The sequence below is a fragment of the Chiloscyllium plagiosum genome, chromosome 32 (genome assembly GCF_004010195.1).
Source record: "Chiloscyllium plagiosum isolate BGI_BamShark_2017 chromosome 32, ASM401019v2, whole genome shotgun sequence".
NCBI lineage: Eukaryota > Metazoa > Chordata > Chondrichthyes > Orectolobiformes > Hemiscylliidae > Chiloscyllium > Chiloscyllium plagiosum.
This window is the reverse complement of record NC_057741.1, coordinates 21,423,059-21,446,293: the sequence shown is the minus strand read 5'-3', so window position 1 is coordinate 21,446,293 and position 23,235 is coordinate 21,423,059. Positions and strand designations below refer to the sequence as shown.

The 23,235-nt window shown below is 41.0% G+C and overlaps 1 long non-coding RNA gene across 1 annotated transcript; it reads left to right on the top strand.

The window, feature by feature from the left end:
* Positions 1-10,802: 10,802 nt before the first annotated feature.
* Positions 10,803-20,256, top strand: LOC122539400. Its single transcript, XR_006309070.1, has 3 exons — positions 10,803-11,372; positions 15,348-15,581; positions 17,262-20,256. It is a non-coding gene; the product is annotated as an uncharacterized LOC122539400 (long non-coding RNA).
* Positions 20,257-23,235: the final 2,979 nt, after the last annotated feature.

Sequence of the window (23,235 nt, the reverse complement as noted above, 5' to 3'; positions counted from 1 at the left end):
TATTAGGCCTAACCTAGTATGGGCAGCCTGTTGTTAAAGGAAAGGTTGGAGAGGCTAGACTTCTAAACTTCAATGGAGTTTAGAAGAATAGGAGCCTACCTGACTGAAACTTATAAGATCCTGAGGGGTTTCATGACATAGTGCATGTGGAAAGAACGTTTAATTTTGTGGAAGAATCTAGAACTAGCAGCCACTGATTAAAAATAAGAGGTCATCAATTTAAGAAAAAGAAAAGAAGAATTTATTTCTCACAGACGGTTGTGAATCTTTGGAACCTCTTTCCTGAAAAGGTGCTAGAAGCAGATTATTTGAATATTTTTACGCAGTAGATACATTCTTGTTAGGCAAGGTAGTTAAAGCTTATTGGGGTGCGTAGGATTGTGAAACTGAGGCAGAACAGGCTTGAGCAATTAAATAGTCTACACTTCTTCCTAATTTAGATGGTTGTATGCTTATGAATTGTTCCATATAGCTTACTTGTCCCAGAAAAGTTGAGCGGAATCTCTCTTGAGTAAAGAATAATCTCCTGAAGGAAAATTAGAGTCACGAAGGGAGAGATGGCTTTGCAGAAAACAGAATCGCTTTATCAAATGCCCAATTGATGATTTTAAGTGTGATTCATCTGTTGGCTCTGCACTGATTTACTCAGGCCCTGCTCAGGAATGCATGACACAAGTTAAATAAAAACAGCCTTGAGCACATTGTCGAAACACAGATGAACAACATATGGAGCGGGCTCCAGTGTAGCACCAACAGAATGTCAATGTTGTTAATGTGACACATTAGGTTAGATCGCTTGGAATTAAACAGGCTGTCAGTGGGGAGCAGCCGATTCCCCTACAATATTACTTTAAAACAAATCACCAGCTTTCATCCCATAAGAGATCTCTCTGAGTACCTTGTACCAGGATATTAATAACATCAAAATTGCATGTACAATTATGTCATAGAAAATTAATACATTATTCAAACTGTTCAACATCACTAGAACACTGGTTGATAACTTCTGCCCAAGAGAGCTTCCTATATAAAATAAACCAGCAAAAAAAATCTAATTTTACTGCTTTAATGGAAGTAAATGCAAGATAAGGGGCATTGTAATTGTTTAATGTGGTTAATTAGAGGTTAATTAGATACAGAAAAAGTTACACTTATTGTGTCACCTTATAGTGAGTAACCTCAAGTAAATTCCGCAAATGTGCTCAATGAAGTTTTGATCCGCAAACTCTATCCCTTAAAGCATTACATCAAATGGATGGTTTTTTTTGCCTTCTTCTGGCCGTTGTATTTAAGATAAAGTTCAAATTGTTGCCAAAATAAAAAGAAAATGTGGAATAGAAATAAAATAATGGGCAGAATTTTCCACTCCCTAGTACAGCACTAAGGAAGAAAGTAAGCAAGGTGTTAGATTTTCAGTGTCAGGAAAGATCTACCCCTCAAGTTCAGAATCTCATTCTTGAGTGGCAACGATCTTATTTGCATGCATTTGCATTGCATTAAAACTCTAATTCATACTATTTACACCCACCTTCTAATTCACCTAGAAACTAGATGGTGCAAATTCTTTTGACAACTAAATGAGAGTGGGTACCTGGTGGCTGCAGATCGCCAAATCTTTGACCTTGTTGCCAAGCAACTGCTTCTTGCATCCCTGCACCTGGCACAGCCACTATTGTCTCTGACCCTCATTCACACAAGTTGGCATCAGCAAACCACCAGCCTGAGCACATCATTACATCTGCTCTCAGTCCACCTCAGAAACCACTTCAGCTCTTTGTCAGGGTTGTTAAGGGTTAATTGGACATAGCAATGAGCAATTGAAGATGAGTGGAAAGTTATTGGTTTAGTTCAAGACTGTTGTTTTAGCTGTTGGGGAACCACCACCATCTGGAGGATGGTTTTCTGCACAATAGAATGTCTAGAAAAGTACTGAAAGCACCCAAAGTAATATTAATATCAGGGACTTTGCAGGACTCTATTTCAGACTGAGATTGCAACCAATGCCAAGTTTTCTAGATGAGCCATTGTAAAGCAGAGTTCCTGATGGGCAGAAGGCAGTGAGACAGGTTGTTAGACATGTTGAGCATGTCTAAAGTAATTTAAGTTAATATATCTAAAGTATCTAAAGCCAATATATCTAAAGTAGTGCTAATAGATTCATTAATTGGTTTGCATATGGTTCTAATATATCAAAAGTAAATTATAGGTTGTTACTATACATCTTTAGCTAATATATATTTACTGCTATATACAGATAACCACTTCTTAATATATATTTGCTGTTTAATGTATATATTTACTGATTGATGTCTGCTTTATATATATTAACATGTTAATTTGGATCACCTAACCCATAGATTTATTTTTGTTGCATTCTACTGAATCTGCTTTCGTCATGGGCATACAGATCTTACAGCTACCAACTTGATCATTTAGTGCTCACTCACTCTGCTTGGGATGCATTTCTGAAGTCAGAAGGTGAAAGTGACTAGCACATCGTCACTGAGGCCAGCAAGAACAGAAACCCGTAGTAGCTGCTACACAGCCTTCAGGGGGACAAGCAACAGATGGAAGAGAGAGATGAGATCCCACGTCTACAGGCCTCATTGCCATGTTCTCCAACCATTTGAAGGATCGTGCAGAGGTTGGGTTCAGGATGTACTCTCCCAGCATCATCATTGAACTTTGCAATCTGCTGGAGGGGAACCTGTGCTCAGAAGAGCGAGGTAGCAATCCCGTCTCCCTTGGTCGACAAAGTTACAGTCAGCTATGAATTTAACAAAGCAATGCAGGACCTGTATACATTAAGTATATAAGTCCTCCTAAGATTTGCCCCTCAAGATTTTATAAACCTCTAAAAGGTCACCCCCTCAGCCTCCAACATACCAACATTCCCCAATCCTCGATCCATTAATGATGATATCTGGCATGTCACTGATGCCATTTTCTGCAGAACAATGCTTTCCAACAGAGTCCAACCACTCAGATAGTGGGATTCTCCACCATTATTGCCTTACCCCAGCTGGAGGGAGTTACTGACTGCACCCGTCTTACTTTGAGAGTGACCTGCCCCCAACCTGCAGAGTATGACAACAAAAATGCTTGCCCTCCAACGAATGGTCAAATTATATATAACGATTGAGAAATGCTCAAGGTGTGTGTTAGATATCCTGGAAGCTGTCACTGACTTTTATAAACGAGTAAACTTCTAGGTTCCTGCAAAGATCCTTGGTCTATTTTGCTACTGGGAGAAAAGGGTTATTCTTTCCAAACTTCCTAATGAAACCTTTATGAAGCCCTCAGACTCATGCAGCATGAAGATGAAATGCTACTCACACTTCAACAAATGCTATAATGGAACAGATCTTAGGCTTCCTTAAGATGAGGTTTCAATGCCTGGATCATTCTGGCAGGGCCTTGTAGTATACTTCAGAAATCCTGTGCCAGCCAAAGTGGGCTGGGGTGGGGGTGGGGTTTGTTGGTGGTGGGGTTTGGTGGTGGTGGTTGTAGCGGGATGACCTGGATGAAGAAGAAATGGGGAATTGACAGCAATCTTCTAAAGATGATGACGTTGCAGTTCAGGACCAGGATGGTCATTCATGAGAGCCTAACGAAGCTATGCAGAGCTCAAAAGGCCAGAGTGAACCCAGTTTCCACCAACTTACTGAATGAATGAGCTGAGTTTAGACTTACAGACCCTTCAGTCCAACCCACCCATGCTGACATAATTTAGATATCCTAAATTAATCTAGTTCCATTTGCCAGCATTTGGCCCATATCCCTCTAAACCTGTCCTATACATATATCCATCCAGATTCCTTTTACTAGCTTCCACAACTTCCTCTGGCAGCTCATTTCATATACGCATCATCCTCGACATGGAAAAATTGCTCCTCAGGTCCCTCTTAAATCTTTTCCCTCTGACCTTGAGGCTTTGTCCTTTAGTTTTGGACTCCCCTATCCTGGCAAAAAGACATTGGCAATTCACACAATTCATAGAGTCATACAGTCATAGAGATATACAACATGAAAATAAACCCTTAAGTCCAATTTGTACATGCCAACCAGATATTCTAACCTAATCTGGTTCCATTTGCTAGCACTTGGCCCATATTCCTCAAAATCATTCATATTTATATACCCATTGAGATGCCTTTTAAGTGCTGCAATTGCACCAGCCTCCACCACTTCCCCGGTCGCTCATTTCATACACGCACAACCCTCTGCATGAAAATGTTGCCCTTAGGTCCCTTTTATATCTTTCCCCTCTCACCTAAACCTATGCCCTCTAGTTCTGGACTCCCCCACCCCAGGGAAAAGACTTTGTCTATTTATTCTATCCATGCCCCTCATAATTTTATAAACCTCTAGAAGATCACCCCTCAGCCTCCGACACTCCAGGGGAAACAGCCCCAGCCTACTCAGCCTCTCCCTGTAGCTCAGATCCTCCAACCTTGGCAACATCCTTGTAAATCTTTTCTGAACCCTTTCAAGTTTCATAACATCCTTCCGATAGGAAGGAGACCAGAATTGCACGCAATATTTCAAAAGTGGCCTAACCAATGTCCTGTATAGTGGCAATATGACCTCCTAACTCCTGTACTCAACACTCTGACCAATAAAGGAAAGCATACCAAACTCCTTTTTCACTATCCTATCTACCTGCGACTCCACTTTCAAAGAGCTATGAAGCTGCACTCCAAGGTCTCTTTGTTCAGCAATACTCCCTAGGACCTTACCATTAAGTGTATAAGTCCTCCTAAGATTTGCCCCTCAAGATTTTATAAACCTCTATAAGGTCACCCCTCAGCTCCAACACTCCATGGAAAACAGCTCCAGCCTATTCAGCCTGTCTTATAGCTCAAATCCTCCAACCCTGGCAACATCCTTGTAAGTCTTTTCTGAACTCTTCCAAGTTTCACAACATCCTTCTTATAGCAGGAAGACCAGAATTGAACACAGAATTCCAAAACTGGCTGAACCAATGTCCTGTACAGTCATAAAATGACCTCCCAACTCCTTTACTCAATGCACTGACCAATAAAGACAAGTGTACCAAACTCTTTCACTTCATTGAATTGTTTCAAATTTTGTTACTAATCTGGCAACCAGCCCCAGCTTTAGTGCAAAAGTTGTGAATCATGTTATTTTTGAGGCCTTTGACTATTTTTTCTGTTGGTTAAATAGCTGCCTCAGTCTTCATGTATACTTGTACATTTGATATTATTGGGTGATCCCAGTTTAAATTATCCACACAAAAGATTATCTAATTCTCTAATTAGGGAGAAGGCAACAGTCATTGAGATTCTGTGCACTAATAAGGCATTGTGTTAGAGGATTTGTCAGAGTCTCCATGGTAGCTACCAGCTATTGATGGAGACAGCCAAGCACATGCGTGCTAGAGCCAGTATACTACTCAGAATATTGTCCCACTCCTCAATCCTTTGTTCCATCTAACTGAGTGTCTTTGCAGGGTTGACCAAATCATTAATTGCTATGGACATGAGCTCACATTCTGCCTAGAGCTTAGCAGGAGTCTGGCTTCCAGCGGTCCAAAATGTTCAAGACTTGGGTTATTTCATCCCAACTAGTTGCAGAGTTGTCTCAGTCACGAGCTAACTTTGCTCTCAAGTCTAATTAAGGAGTGCCCAATGAGAGGAAAGACTTTGGAATCTGGAGATGGTAGCATTGTCAATGCATCCTCTGATGGTGGAGTGGCTTCATTGTCTGAGGTGAAGCTGAGGCATTGGCATCTTTGTGGATGTTCAGAGTGTCCTGCTCTTGTCTGTGTTAGAAGGGAGATGGGAATCAATTGTGAAAGACGCACAGCAGATTGTGCAGATTAAGGATGTGTTATATCTGATGGTAGTGTGTGAACAGTGCAGCCCAGTACAATGAAGCTTAAGGCGTTGGATTCCCATTGATGACTCTCAATCATCACATGACAGCTCTTCCCCAGCCAATCAGAGAAGGAGATGGATGTTTGCCATCCCAAGTTAGTCTTGGCTCTTTTAGATTGGTAATGGGCCAGTTTTTCCTGCAATGAGACAAAGGGAGGGACTGACTCTGATGGAAGTGGCTGAGAGAGAGGTTTAGCGCTGATGTAGGAGTCAGAGAGTTGGTGAGGTGTCCCCTGGTGAGTGAGCAGCATGGATGAGTTGGAGCTTTGGCAGGTTGAGGTGGGTGAGAGCCTTCGAATGGACGTCGAGCATGCAATACTGAGAGCTGTAGTCCTTTTATTGGGCTGTATAAGAACCAGTGGAATATGGGGTAGCTGAGAGAAGATTGTGACACCTAACTTTGCAGAGTGCAAAAAATTATTGACCTTCTTTTGGAAGTCATGGATACATACAACCTTGTTGATATTTGTATCCATACTGCCTGGGACTGTTGGTTAGGTTCCTTTAGGAGGTCAGCAGGGTAAAGGATCACTCTCCTTTCCACAAACCTATCCACTGGCACCTCCCAGAGATATCTGTCTTCAAGCAGGGGAGCTAGTTTTCCTTTTCTCTGAGACATTATTTTGGTCAAGCACTGCAGTTTCAGGGCAGTTCTTGGCCTTGCAGTGACTGAAGTGATGTGCAACTGGGCTTTTCAATATAGCACCTGAGGTGAGTCAACTGGAAGGATCTCTGGCCATGAATCTCTCCCAGCAGCTCGGTTGAAGAATTAATCAGGTGAAAAGTGAAAGATTGTATGAGAAAACTTCATCTCAGCTATCACCTGATGAAGGAGCGTCGCTCTGAAAGCTAGTGTGCTTCCAATTAAACCTGTTGGACTATAACCTGGTGTTGTGTGATTTTTAACTTTGTGACAGACAGGATTCTGTGAAACTCCCTTGTCCCTTGCACTTTAGCTGCAAAGGGAGATGATTCACCCTCATGCTTGAAATCTGAAGCAAAAAATGTTTCATATGTCATTGGATCTTTTAACCAGGTAGTTTCATTTGTTTAAAAAAAATCATCTGTTATCTGTCTTAATTTACATGTCCTGTTACTACTTATCAATATTTTTGCATATTTCTCAATGCCTGGAATTTTAATATGTTTCGGACTCTTCCCCTTCGAATAAAAAGCTCTATTTGTACCATTCTCAAGATTTATCAATAGTATGTTTTGAACCTAACCTTTAATCAAGACTTAAATACACATGCATTCTGTGGTTACCACACGTTCATAATCCTCGTTCAGTAACTTTGCTTTCTTTCTTCCGTGCACATTTTCTTGGTGGTGTCCTCCTACGGTAGGAATGTGTTTTTCCTGCATATCCCATATTGCCATGCTTCCCATGTTGTATTCTCCCCCAAACAGATTTCAATTCTCAATTGTAGCAGTAGTAGAGCCTTATCATCAAATGAATTTAACATTCAGTCATATGACACATAACTGCTTTTAAAAAATGAACAATTCCCTTCTACATTTACACCAGTTCATTGCTTCATCTGCTGCTTGATGTTTTAGAGAATACTTACTGCTGCTATGGTGTGAATGTAACTATTTTCATGACTGCTAATTAAATCACATTCTTGGGAATTACTCAGTTGAAAGTTAGTTGTAATTTTATTTTTCAGTCATAATTAACATTTTACAAAGGATGCATTTTTGCTTATCTAGTTTAAAAAAGCAAAATATTTATCCATTATTTGATTCCCAGTTCCTTTCAGTTTTCCTCCAGAATTAAAGCATATAAACTGTGTATTATTTGGGATTAATTGCCATTAGGTAATAGGTAGATTCCTCATCAATGGTGTCACAGCACGTTGTTCTGGGGCCTGATGAAAGAAATCCACCTTAAACTTACCTCTGCACATAGTGTGAATAGTTAATAATTGTTCATCAGCTTACTGTACTATGGTATTCAGTCCTCCCTTGTCTATGTTCCTAAAAACTGCTTCTGGTATTAATACAATGGTTGTATTTATCAACAATGTCATTAGTGGTGCAGGGACTGTGTAGGTGTGGAAACATACCATCGCTAAAGACAAAGATAGTGCTGTTTATGGGATCACATTGCATGATAAAGTGCCCTGAAAGAGGGAAACACATACAGAGTGGAAATGAAGGTGAGTCAGCAAGGGACTGCCTTTGAAAATATGGAGTAAATTGACGCACAAGATCCCAGTCTGAGCAGCTATGAACTGTCCGAATTTCCCCAATTCCCCCCCGCCCACTTCAGGAGACTGTTGGAGCTCAGTGTTGGAATATATGAAATAAGGCCTGAGGATTATTCCCCCACCTTATCCTGCCTTGAGATCAGTCTCAGACAGTCAGAGATGGTCATCTTTCAGCCTGATGCTGTAATCCAAGGTGGGACATTGTCCGTTTGGATAGAGTTGATCATTGTAAAATATCTTGTATGTACAGCTCTGTCTGGTGGTGTGATGTCACCGTCATCTGTGTTGATAGCTGCCATCTTGTCTGACCACCTTGCTGTTGACAACTAGCAATACAATTCCTACTGACAGTTCAGCTGTCCCACTCTGTATTTTCTACAACGCCACCATTGCCTCAATAGTAAGATAAATGAACTTGTACACAGTCCTCTAGCTAATGGTGCCCTGTATAAGCTGACTGTCAATCTTAGTAATTGCAGCATTGATTTTCCAGGCATTTCAATGACCATTGAGGCAACAACAGAGCACCATTTCAGTTATAGAGATGGGCAGGAGAGCAGAGAGCCAACTGACTCCCAGGTAAAATTCTTTGTAAAGGAAGACACTATTTATAGTGGGCACAGTAGTGAGACAGTCAGTTCCAGAAATAAGAAATCAGCAACATCCAAGAGAGGAAGTCAATATATAGAATTAGAAGCAAAATACCTCTTCTTTAGTTGATGTTTTCCATTTTGTTTCTGAACTGTTGAATTTAAAGAATTGCTTTTCCACACCTTAGATTGTGCTACAAATGTGTATGATATCAGAAATATAGCTAGATATAGAGAATAGAAATGAATCTAATATGGAAGGATATTGGTTGTACAAACAGCCCATGGTGAGGTACCTCCACTGTAAGGTACACCTTGGAAGCGAAAGAAGGTAATACTCTGGGAGGTAGAAAACTACTAAGCGAACTGACATTATCAAATATCTCAGTTTGATTATAAAATAAGTCTGCACAAATTGCATAGGCTGAACATAGGGCAATGCAGAAACGTGTTCAAAGAGATGAAGTAATTTGGAAGAGAATGCATAGCAGCTGAAGTTAAGCAGAACAATTAAATAAAATACTTCAAATGTAGTGAAGGTGAAAATAGCAAAGGTGCAAACTGGGGACGAGTACAAAAATGTAAACATTCTGAATGATTATTTGCTTCAAGAAATCACAGAGTGAAATCAATGTATCTTAACTGTTTTCAAATTGTTGTCTTCAAATATTCTGTCTCCTCCAGCCATACAAACCTCAGAACTCTGTGCTTTTCTGATTCTGGAAAAATTGTGCATCCCTAACTCACTTCATCCCACTATTGGTGATGATGCCTTCAACTGCCTTGGCTCTAATCTTTAGTACTCTCTTCATCTCCGTCTCTCTCTCTCCCTCTTTCTAAGACATTCCTTAACATCAATTTTTTCTTCTCAATGTCTCAATCAACTCCACTAATGTCTCTTTCATCTTAATATTAATTATCTTGGCCAATTATGCTCATGTGATATGAAGGAGCAGCATTCTGAAAGCTAGTGCTTCCAAATAAACGTGTCGGTCTATAACCTGGTGTTGTGTGATATTTAATCATGTAATATGTGCTTATGACTTTGTTACACAGGAGCAGGTTAATTGCACTCAAAACAAATATGTTGCTGGGGATTGATGTCGCTGGGTGGCACGGTGGCAGTGGGTGGCACGGTGGCTCAGTGGTTAGCACTGCTGCGACACAGCGCCAGAGACCCGGGTTCAATTCCTGGCTCAGGCGACTGTCTGTGTGGAGTTTGCACATTCTGCGTGGGTTTCCTCTGGGTGCTCCGGTTTCCTCCCACAATCCAAAAATGTGCAGGTGAGGTAAATTGGCCATGCTAAATTGTCCGTAGTGTTAGGTGAAGGGGTAAATGTAGAGGAATGGGTTTAGGTTGCACTTCGGCAGGTCAGTGTGGAACTGTTGGGTCAAAGGGCCTGTTTCCACACTGTAAGTAATCTAAGTAATATTTTTCAAATAGTAGACAGAGAGACTAGGAGATTTGAAATATTTGATAGTTAGTTATTGTTATCTTTAGAGTGATAATTATGCATGCTATTACAGTAACCATTTGCTTTAAGTCATTTCATTTTAAAGTTGTTTCATTTTTTGTATTTGAGTCACCAAATTAATTTTCTATTGTTTATGTGTGTTGTTCACATCAGAGTTGTCATCGCGCATATTGTGCATCGCTATCTTTGTCAACAGAATAATGGAGCAAGGTCAGGCAACAACCGAGGAGCCGGACTTGCTTTGCTTTTCCAGCACCACACTTTCGTCTCTGATCTCCGGCATCTGCAGTCCTCACTTTCTCCCAGAGTAATGGAGCAGTGCAGTTGGGAGTTTGGAGTTGGGCCTGGGTGAGACGGAGATCAACCAAGCTCACTGTTTCACTCACGCCTTACTTGCTGCCCTTTCCCATTGGCTGTCTCGCTACCCCTACTGTCAATTGATTGTCTCCACATCCACATTACAGAAACTGAAAAGAGACTCATTGGGGATCATGGGGGAGAGTAACTAGGAATCGGGGTAAAGAATTGCTGGTGACTGGGGAGAAACTCATTTGGGATCAGGGAGAATCACTGTGGGTCCTACAACTTAGTCCAATGGAAAAGTCTAATACATTTAATGTTTAGGATAAAGTTGCACTTTAAAGAGTGGTAAGTGAAGAATTACTGTAGATTGGAAATAGACAAGTGCAAAGAGACAGCTAATTCCAAATCTGACTTCCACATATTTTTAATCCGTCTGGAGCAGGTGGAACGTCAATCTGGATCAGGTGTAATGACACTACCACTGCGCCACAAGAACTCCTCAGATTATACTTTCAATGTCAAATAATTGAATCAATTACTAAGAGGAGGATTATCCGTCTCAGATGAGACAATTGAATGTCATTCATTCAGTTTGAAATAGATTGCGAGCTGTGATACTGTTTAATGTACAATTTAGGCTTATTACCAAATAAACAGTTCATTGAAGTGACCTCAATCTTTTTAAATTTGAGTGAAACCATTTTGTTTTAAGTTAGTGCTATTAACTTCAACCTATTCCTTCATCCATTCCATGAAGACAGAATGCACATCAAAAATGCGAAGTTTAACAGGCTACTTTAGCTGATGCTTACAGGAGTTTGCAGACTCTGGTTCTGATTTCCTGGAACTTTTCTGGAAGAAGATTATAGACTCTAGCTTATTCAGTTGTTGGTAAGTGAGCGGTTGTTCTTTTTAAGTTTAGGCAAGCTATATAAGAACACACACCCTGTCTCTTGAGTCTGCTGTGTCATTCAGTAAAGTCTCAGGGTCGGTCTCATTGCTCAACATCCTGTCTTTTCCTGATAACCTTCCACTCTCTCACTTCAAGTTATAGAGTCTTACAGCATTGAAACAGACCCTTCAGTCCAATCAGTCCATACATAGTCCCAAACTAAACTAATCCCACTTGCCTGCACCTGACCCATATCCCTCCTAACATTTCTTATTTACGTACTTACCCAACTGTCTTTTAAACATTGTGTCTGTACCCACATCTACCACTTCGTCTGAAAGTTCATTCCACAAATTAACCGCTGTTTGTGAAAAGAAATTGCCCCTTGTGTCTTTTTAAAATCTTTCTCCACTCACCTTAAAAATATGCCCTCTCGTATTATAATCCCCCACCCTAGGGAAAAGACACCTGCCATTCACTTTATCTATACCCCTCATGATTTTATAAAGTCACCCCTCAACCCCTTACACTCTAGTGAAAATGTTCCAGCCTCTCCCCATAACTCAAACCCTCTATTCCTGGCAACATTCTGGTAAGAAATCTAGAAATAAGCCTGAGAAGCAGCTACAAGATCCACGCGACTCTCAGTTCACCATTTTAGAATCTGCTTAAAAAATATTCAAAGAGTCTGCTTCCACTGTTTTTTGAGGAAGCGAGCTCCAAAGACTCATGAACCTCTCTGAGAAAATATTTCTTCTCAACTCCATTTTAAGCACATGACCACTTATTTCAAAACAGCAAGCCCTGTTCTAGATTCTCCCATAAAGAGGAAACATCCTATCCACGTGCAGAATCTGAGATGTTTCACTCAAGATGCCTCTCCCTCTTCTGAACTCCAAGAGATACAACCAGCCTGTCCAATCTTTCTGCATAAGACAGCCCATCCACCCCAGGCATTAACCTCCTTGGTGATCATCGCTGAAAACAAACACAAAGCAAGAAAGCTGCTGAAAGCTTCATGGTACTTTGATAGCGGCCTTCACCACAGCAGGGGTCAACACAGCCAATGCTCAGAAACCTTGGAAGGACACCAGGTTCACTAGCACTTACTCAGAATTATTTCAAGACGCACAGTCCAAACAGATGAATGTGGTTTGCCAATCCTCCAACCAATACCCTTGGTATTGAGGTAATCCCAAGTGCCTGGTAGCATTCCAAAGTCATCGCTTTCCTAAAGCCAGGAATACCAGCTACGTCTCATTGCTCTTCTCTGGTTGGATGCATAGCTCAGAGTTTACGGGATAAAATCAAGTCTCAAATGAATATGTGGGCTTGAGAGGATGGGGAGGAGGGAGGCACGGTGACTCATTGGTTAGCCTCACAGAACCAGGGTCCCAGGTTCAATTCCAGCCTCGGGCGACTGTCTGTGTGGAGTTTGCACATTCTCCCCGTGTCTACGTGGGTTTCCTCCGGGTGCTCCGGTTTCCTCCCACAGTCACAAAGATGTGCAGGTCAGGTGAATTGGCCATGGTAAATTGCCCACAGCATTAGGTGGATTAGTCAGAGGGAAATGGGTCTGGGTGGGTTACTCTTCGGAGGGTCGGTGTGGACTGGTTGGCCCAAAGGGCCTGTTTCCCCATTGTAGGGAACCTAATCTAATCTAAAGATGCAGTGATGGTTTACTTGCTTTCACTAACGACATTGAAGCCAAGGTCTGGCGGCAGCTGGAAACTATACCCTCTTTCATAGCCGTGTAATTGGTTTGCGACACTGTCTGGTATTCTGAACTTCCAACAATCATTCAATACTGCAGTACTGTTTGATTTTTCAATGCCCCACTGAGCACTGTAAGTCCTACATCCATCTTAGTGACAAGACTGGCCAAACAAAGATGCTTAGCAATGGTCTGTCACAGGAATCAATGCTTGCATTTGACTTTGTCAATATTTATGCAATGGGTTAGCCCCATGCCAAATCCCTGAGCCTTGTCTCTGCTGTCATCACAGCACTCTTGACAAAGGCATCTTGCCAAAGGAAGTGAGTGAGGCCTGTGTGAATGCTACTTCCCAGACTGGTGCTCTGGGCTCAATCTGGAGAAGTCAGTTGTGTTGGTACACCATCTGAACAGCAACTTTACTGGGAGGCATCTTAAAAATTCATCATGTTACATTTGTCAAATCAGAATCCCTAGAGAGGGGTCTGGGAGCTGCCATTCTCTCCCCACTACCTTGCACATTCTTTGGGTGAGAGTCATGGCCCAGTTACCTCACACAGAAGAAAGTTTTTTTCCAGTCATTCACAGGGTGTTGCTAGCTACACCAGCATTTATTGCCCATCCTAGAGGGTAGTTAAGAGTCAACCACATTGCTGCGGGTCTGGACTTAGGGCACGGTTAGGGATGGACAATAATTCACATCCAGTGAACAACAAAAGGATTGTTCCTCCAATTGCTTCCCCCCACTACCACTTATTGAATAGTGAGAGCTGGGGTGAACCTTGATAGAAACTCTCTGGAACATCAGGGGAAAAATACAGGAACTAATTAGCACTGTTTCTACTCTCCCACATCTTCCTGCAGCTAGCACACACCGATTGCGTCTGTGCATACAGTGTCAGGAATACTAAAGACCACTCCATCTGAATAGATGGAGGCTAAATGTTGTCCTGGTGTCAGTGTCAGGGGTACTAAAGACCACTCCACCTGAATAGATGGAGGCTAAATGTTGTCCTGGTGTCAGTGTCAGGGGTACTAAAGACCACTCCATCTGAATAGTTCCTGATCCTGTCCCTGGCTTCTCACCTCCCATTCCCTATAATCATTAAATATAAATAGCTGTTAGCAACATTGACTTCCTGTAAAAATCACTCAGGTTTGAAAAATGCACCGAGGCAGTTTCTTTGCTTAATATGTTACAAGGTGTTTTATCAATTCATTCACAGGGCTTCAGAGTCACCAGTGAGGCCAATATGTAATGTCTTTCCCCAGTTGTCTAATAATTCATGTTCTTAAATACAACCGTGTGGTTTGCTCGGCCATTTCAAGGATTGCTAAATCAGCTAAGGGCAGCAGATCGCCTTTCCGTGAAGTTGTGCGATTTGTTACGCGGCACTATGTATCTTCGCCACCAGGTGCTCTCAGTGAGCTGTGCTATTCATGCGTTCTGAATGAAGGAAAATTAAACTTAAACACGTTTCAATTTTACTGAACCAGTCCAATAGTCTTAGAACTTTATCTTCCGTGCTCTTCTTCCCCACCTCAAAACAAATACATTTTGTTAATAACAGATGTACAGAATGTTTATCCTCCGCTCCAGGCTAATATCCTTACACTCGAGTCGTTGAATAGGTCAACGATATTTAACTTATGACAACCTTGGATTACCTTCTTAAATGTGATTATTTACTGCACAGTCACATAACACAATTATGCAGATCTAATTTTTTTTTGTTTTATGGATTATTCAATTTAATTATTTTCTATGGGGTTACGGATATGTCAGGGAATTTGCGTAAGAATTCTAGGACAATTCTGAACTGAGAATTGCACTTAATATTTATGGAACATTTCGTGGATCGCAGATTGTCATCCAGAATTACAGAAAGACAGTGAGACTTGCATTGTGCTAAAATTCAAGAAGGAGGTGGTATTGCTCAGTCAAAGCTAATTTTCTAATAACGAGCAATCATGAACTTAGATACCTTCTAATCAACTTGTTTAGAGCGGTTATTATGTATCTCTGAAGCAGAGGGGACTGGAACCTGTGGATTCTGAACTAGAGGTAGGAACACTACCACTGCACCACAGACCCCCTAGCCATGTTTATGTTAGCTTATGTTTATAGATAATTGTTGTCATCATTTATACTCTTATAAACAATACAGTGTGACGGAGCTTTAACGAATGTTGGCATCCTGACATTAATGCACAGCACAGTTTGTGCAATGTGCAATGTTGACTGTACTTTGTTTTGCAGATGTCACATGGCCCACCTGAAAATCACTGTCCATTGAAGGTTTCATGCGTGGCCGTGGAAGCTGGTCTGAAGCTTGCAACTAACTCCAGTTTCAGATGGGAACTTCAGGCTGTGACAATAGCCTGTTAGTACCTAGCAAAGCAGTTCAGTGGTCAAAGATCTAAGGAATCTGTCATCCAGGAAGCATGCAATGGAACAGCAGAAATAAACAACACTGGGCAGCCTGACAGAATGGTAGACGTGGCATTTCTGATCAATAGAGACAAAAAAGCTCCTAGTCAGGGGGGGATGGGGCTGGGGGAAGTTGGCTGAGAAGGCGATAGGTAGCTGAAGGTCGGGGGTAATGGTGATAGGTCGGAGGTGGGGGTGGACTGGATAGGTGAGAAAGAAGATGGACAGATAGGACAGTTCAAGAGGGCAGTGTCAAGTTGGAAGGTTGGGTCTGCGATGAGGTGGGGGGAGGGAAGGTGAGGAAACTGGTGTAATTGACATTGATGTTGCGCCCTCTCTGCCAAGGACGTGCAAGTCCTGGGCCTCCTCAACCACCAAGTCCAAGCCACCCAATGCCTGGAGGAAGAGTGCCTCATCTTCCACCTTGGGACCCTCCAACCACTCGGCATCAATGTCGCTTCACCAGTTTCCTCATCTCCCCTCCCCCCACCTCATCCCAGATCCAACCCACTAACTCAGCACCACCCTCTTGACCTGCCCTATCTGTCCATCTTCCTTTCCATCTATCCACTCCAACCTCCTCTCTGACTTATCACCATCACCTTTCCCACCTCCATCTAACTATCACCTTTCCAGCTATGTTCCCACAGCCCCAGACCCACCCTCCTATTTATCTCTCAACTCCCCTCCATCCCCTCATTTCTGATGAAGGACTTATGCCTGAAACATTGATTCTCTTGCTGCTCAGATGCTGTCTGACCTGCTGTGATTTTCCAGCACCACACCTTTTGACTTTGCTTGTAAGTATTCAATTGGCTACACAGGTGTTATGCTCGTGGTGGTTAGTAGGCTTAAAAAAATTCATAATGATTTTGGTGGTGAGAAGGTTGCTCAGTTGCGTGATAACACCTCTGGGCAAAAGAAAATACAGTATGGACTAATACAAAATTTTCAAATTATCCATACATCAACAAGTAGTGGCTCTGAGGGTTCTGGTGCTGCAGTGGTAGTGTTCCTACCTCTGGGCTCAAAGACCTGGGTTCATCTCCCACCTGCTCCAGAGGTGTGCTGTAACAATATACATCAGAGACTGGAGGGAGTCAGTTAGTTCAGTTGGCTGGATTGCAATGCAGAATGATGCTAATAGTGTGGGTTCAATTCCCATGCCAGCTGAGGTCATGCTTTCTCCATTACACCACTCGGTTTTAAGTGCGGTGACCCTCGGGTTAAACACACCACCAATGCTCTCTCTCTCTCTCTGTCCAATGACAGGGCAGCCAAATGGTCCTCTTAATCTGTGGTGACTTTGAGTGTCCTTGTTGTGCATTGATAGTGTTCTTTCCTCGAGGCCATAAGATGCAGGCTCCTGTCCCTCCTGTTCCAGAGTAGCACCACATCTCTAAATGAGTCGATTAGAAAATATTTATCTCTCAGCCTCCTTCCCCTGCCTCCACATTCCTGATGAAGGGCTTATGCCTGAAATGTCGATTCTCCTCCTCCTCAGATGCTGCCTGACCAGCTGTGCTTTTCTAGCATCACACTTTTCAACTCTGATCTCCAGCATCGGCAGTCCTCACTTTCTCCTATTTACAAGCAAAGCCCATTATGGGCAACACAGTGGGTGGGGGGAGGTTGGTCTGAAGAGAGAGAGAGCAAGATAAGGAACTAAACCAAAATGGAGTTGGAGGGGGAAATAAAACACAGTTTCCCAAGTGGTGCAAACCTCTCTCTCTCTCTCTAAAGGCATCGAGAACATTGATGGACACTGCATGCTCCTTCTCCATGAACACCCTGGCAGAAACATAACTGTGGAGGAGGTATAGACAGTTATTGGAAATGACCACTCCCACAGCCCGCTGCCTGGATTTGTTTATAGCCAACCCGGCCAGGCCCAGGAACTGACCCAAGAGCAAGTCCTCCGACCTCAATCTCTGTTGTATATCAGTTGCCACCTGATGACATTTCAGATTATTTCTATTGCCATCACAGGAGTGTGCTATAATGTGATTGTGGGCAAATGATATGCAAGTATTGAGAGTTTTTTTTTTCTGAATAGACAAGTGTCATAACTGCCCTTCATCTGCTACCACACTCAGATCAGCTGCTTTTTTGGAGAAAATTAGACAACAGATGGCAATCCACTCTCTAAATTAAATATATTAGTTTTTAAGTGCTGTAATCTTTCAATTATGTTTCTTCAGATTTTGAAAATAACACCTGATTCCCAGAAGTATGTCTGATGCACAATTTTGACAAAATATTACATGACAGGTGTGTGGGTGTTATAAGGAAGAAGGTCAGCGTTGTTTAAGTGAAACAATAAAACATGATCTCTTACCTTTATTTCTTCCAGCCTGTATTGCCAAAATGATGAATTAGTTTTTAATTAACTTTGTCTTGTATGGGTTATATTTTTCTGATTACTTTACAATTGAAGGTTTTTCAAAGGAATGTTTTCTCTATCAATCACAACAACCTGGATACATTCAATTTTTATAGATGCACTATAGAAAGCATTCTGTCTGGATGCATCATGGCTTATTAGGGCACCTGCTCTTCCCAGGACTGTAGTAAATTACAGAGAGTTGAGAACACAGCCCAGTCCATCACGCAAGCCAACCTTCCATCCAGTGACTCCATCTATACCTCTGTTGCCTTGGAAGGACATCAACTTAATCCCACCCTGGTTATAATCTCTTCTAACCTCTTCCATCGAACAAAACCTTAACACACATATACAACAGATTCAAGAGCAGCTTTTTCCCCATTGTTAATAGACTTTTGAATGAACCTTTCAAATTTGAAATTTAATATTGATCTTGGTCTTTGTGCCCCTTCTCTACAGCTGTAACATTGCATTCTTTGCTCTGTTCTAGTACCCTATTACATGTAGTCTGGTACGATCTGTCTGTACTATATGCAAAGCAAAACTCTTCACTGTACTAGATACACGTGACAATAATAAATCAAATCAAATCAAACATTCTTCTCAATATGGAAAAGAAAATCGATAAAATGTACAACCAGTTTCCAATTTACAATCACCCAATTCTGCCCAAGATGAACTTTAGCCTCAGTATCATTTTCCATAGCAACCCTATTTAAGATGGCTCCTGTTGACCAAGCATCTAACTTTCATAAGCGAGGAGCACATAGAATTCTTTGTTGCTATGATCTTACATTACACAAAGGTCAGCAGGGCAGTTCAGGCTTTTTGAGATCTCAGTGGTGACTGTTTGAAAACAAAGCCATTCAGAACGTCCTAGTGTGCAAAGCAGTTATGGCCACCACATTCCTGTAATTGCAGTGAGATCTGGACTGTCTTTCAGGGACACATAAAAGTGCCAGAGAAATTTCATCAGCAATACATCTTCTACATCCTCCAAATTCACTGGGAGGACCATTGAACCAACACTAGTGCCTTTTTTGAAGTCAGTCGTACAAATATTCAGGCAAAACTGAAAAACCATGATGGACTAGGCACTGTGTCCTAATGGTCAGAAACTGCCTTCCCCGCCTGGTGCTCTTCCCCAGCTCTCAAATGTTGAGCTTTCCAGAGGAATGTAAAGACAATGATGTTCTGAAGCACACCATGATGCATGATAATAAGTACCTCGATGACTGGGAGGAGCTTGCAACTAGTCATTCAGACTGGTGACAAGTTGTCCAACAAGCTTCATCTCACTTTGAGTCACAAGATTCTGCATTCAGGATGCCACTGCTGGATGATGACTAGCTTCCTGTATATTGTTAGATTGCATATTGTTGGAACAGCTGTGTGCATTGTTCATGCAAAGTGTATGAGTTCTGTGTACAATTGCTCTCTGTAAGTTAGATTTATTGCCATCATCTTCTTTTGGGGTAGGGCTATGAGGCCTACTTAGACTAGCATGTTAGAGGAAGACCACTTGGTTATGTGATGTAAGGCTTGTCGTTTATATATATTTTAATGTAACTTATTCCAGATTTTGGACTAGAAGTTCCAGATCAGAAGTGTTGGGTTAGAACCTTGAAGGTGCTGCAAGTTCTAAACATCTAAACTCAGTTATATGACTAATCAACTTCCAAACTCTCAAGACCATGAATAGAAAGATACAGTTAATTTAAATCTATAGATGAGATAGAGAAGCAAACTCTGTCTAATGTTTGAGTAATGTAAAGTGAGGGTGTTGGGATAGGTAGGATTGTATGTTACTATATGTTTCAAAATCTTTCAAATTGTGTTATGTGTAAATAGCTGGTTTATACTATTGTATCTTTTCTTTTGTATGATAATTCTTAAAAGCAAATCTTAGCATTGCGTTTCAGTGAAAGACCACCTTGTTACATTAAAAAAAACAATAATCTAGCCTGCTTTTAGTTTTGAGTCTTTCAATTTTAAAAAAAATTTAAAAAAACTTATTTCTAGTGAGGATTTTCGTCTGGGATCAGATTTATCCATTCATAACACCAGCTTGGATCATTAAAATCAGTAGCTTTTGAGGGATTTGAATGAACTGGATTTAAGAGTGATCTGTGTCTCTAAGTTAATGTGGTGGTACCAGAACTAAAGCAGTTGAGTTGTGGGGAGATTTATTGCATGGGATTTTAAGATAGCTTTGAACGTTGCTCTGAGTTTTCTGGAAATGGAAAATATAGCAGTGAACTTTTTGACTAAAGCTAAATAAAGAAATAAAAGACTGATAATAGTGATGTACAGAAACAAACATGCTTCCCTTGTCATAATATCAAACATACTAAAGCCAATTCCTGGAAGTTAAATGGGAGACTGACTGCACTAGTAGAAATTTCTAAGAAATCTTTAGAAAAGGAGCAGTCAGGACAGGAAATATGGATCAAAGCTATACCAGTTGTCCTAAGAGAACAGGTTTCTTTAGAATACAATAAGAGAGTGACTCCTCAAGACAGCGTGTGTTCCAATTTCTACTGTTGGATTGCCACGGTTGGCAGAGGGTTATGGCATGAACTTTATTACTTTCTCAGGTTAAAATTTCAATGACTGTTCATAATTCTGTTCCCCACCCATCTAAAATTTCACAAGTATACATTTACTTCAATAAGTATTTTGTAAAGAATATCAATCTGTCTTTAAAATGGACTCAAGGCGTTTCACCAAGTGACTTCCAAAGATCCTTGTGTGTTCAAATGCTTTTGGAAACTGTACTTTTCTCAAGATGAATCCCAAGAAACCTTTTTGAAATTTGTTAAATGTTTCTGAGAGTAAACAGAAATCCAAAAGCAATGGTCTTTCTGGAGGAGCTGTGACTAATTCCTCCTACTTAACCAAAGACCCGACAGAATGAGATGGAGAATTTTAGGGGAATGAGTGACAGTCAAAAACTAAATTACCTTGAATAATTTTTCTAAAGTTTATGCCCCAGACCTTAGCTAACCCAATACCTAATATGGTGATTAGTCAACCTGTGGGAACAATTTTCAACCATTTGACTACAAAAGCCATCACAATCTGATTTCAAAGCTTTCAAGTTTCCAACCCCTCATCAGAAAGACAACCTTCAACCAAACCAGGTCAGCAATGCAAGTAGAGACTGATCCCATTTTCAGCTTCATATGTAACTTCTACTTGTCACTTTGTTAAATGTGTATTTGTAATTTGTTTTGCAGACTGTGCTGCAAAGTTGTTCAAGAAATTTTCACAAAGGGGAAAGAAATATGTAATTGTATTTTAGCTAAAAATGGTCACTTTTTACTTAAAGAACTTTTAAGCAATTGCTGTGTAATAACTAACTTTTCATCATGTATAAAGCATAAAGCTATAGTGCTGTTTTTTTTTAAATTGAAAGACTCAAAACTAAAAGCAGGCTACGTTAAAAGCTTGTACAATTTCATAGTGTATAGTCCACTTTGAGGACACGCCTGATCTGTAGTCGTGACACAAGGACGATTAGTTTGGAGAATAATATTAAAATATATATTGCGTGGGAGATCAGTTTGAGGATTGAACTTATTTCTAGTGAGGAAGTGCCTGAGCTGTTAAACCTGTTGTGGTAAAAGCAGATAAGAGATTAATAGCATTGGGATTAACTGCTCGGTTTTACTTGCATCCATTTGATTAACCCCTATGTTGTGGATATTATTCTGCCTGGGAACAATTGTAACATGTACAAACTAGGAAGATTGCAAAACAGCAGATAACATATGTCAGAATATAATTTATTTTTCTTACAACTGACACTAAAATGTCTTTGTCTGCCAATAACACAGAGTTGTGTTTTAAAAATTCCACATATCAGCAAGCTTTTAAACCAATTCAGTTCTTTGGTTCACAGATAAATTAAAAAGTATACAATGTCAGAAAGTAGTAGAAACACATTTCAGCTTGATTTGCAGTTGGAGGAGAGAAATGTTCAGGATTTTCAATATCTTAGTCTTTTTAGCATTTTCCATTTTTATTTAAAATTCCCAACATGCTTTTTTTAAACAAAAACTCACAAAGAAATGTCATGCGTGCCTTCGAAAAAAAACCAAGAAAACAATCACCATGCAGCTTTAAACATTATGAAAATATAGGATTTTGTTTTTGTAGGACATTTTCAAGGTCCCTCATTAATGGGTTTCAGTGTATTTTGACCTAGCAATGTGATCTCTGTAAAAGTACTTTTGAACAGTGGGACTATGTGTAAGAGATTATAGGTGACTAAAGATGAACTTGCACAAATGCAAACTGGTGTGCTCTACCCATAGTCAGCAACATTAAATCAAGAGGTTGTAATTCTACTCTCTTTTTCACATCCCTTTTTCCAAGTTCCTTCATAGCCATGCCCACGTAATCTTATCCAACTCTGTAATTCTCCAGGATATCTATACTCCAACAATTCTGGCTTGTTGTGTGTCTTTCATTTTTAATTCCTCCATTCTTTGTGGAGGTGTCTTCAGTTGCATAAGCCCTAAACATTGGAATTCCCTCCCTAAACCTCCGTGTCTTCTTACTCTCCACCTTTAAGACAGAATCATAGAATCCCTGCAGTGTGGAAGCAGGCCATTCAGCCCATTGAGTCTACACTCACCCTCTGAACAGTATCCCACACGGACCCAACCCCCTACCCTATGCCTGAAACCCTGCATTTCCCAATGTTAATCCACCTAGCCTGGACACTAGTTTTCCTGGACACTATGGGAAAACTAGTTTGGCCAATCCGAACCTGCACATCTTTGGACTGTGGGAGGAAACTGGAGCACCCGGAGGAAACCCATACAGACACGAGGAGAATGTGCAAACTCCACACAGAGAGTTGCTTGAGGGTGGAATCAAGCCTAGGTCTCTGGCGCTGTGAGGTAGCAGTGCTAACCACTGTGTCATTCCTGTCATAAAACTGTGAGATTTGCGCTTGTATGTAATTTAATAGCATTCACTCCAAGTTTGGTTCTTGGAATTTTATCTTGAATACAGAGGTTTGTTTTTGTGCTTGGAGTTAGCAATTAATTAAGTAGAAAATCACCAAGTGAGAGGGAGTAATCTCGAGTTCCTAGGGAACTGCCTGGAGGATTTATGGGGAGTGACATTCATTTTACAGATTGTGATGGAAAGTTATTCAAGCAATTTTCACAAAGGGGCATGAAATAATTGGTGGCATAAACAGTCAACCCAGTGCCAGTTTTAGTTGGGGGTTCTCGATGGCTATAGGCCAGTCTGATCGATATGATACGCAGCACATTGTGGGCAAGGACTGAGAATGTGAATGCTGCACACCAGATT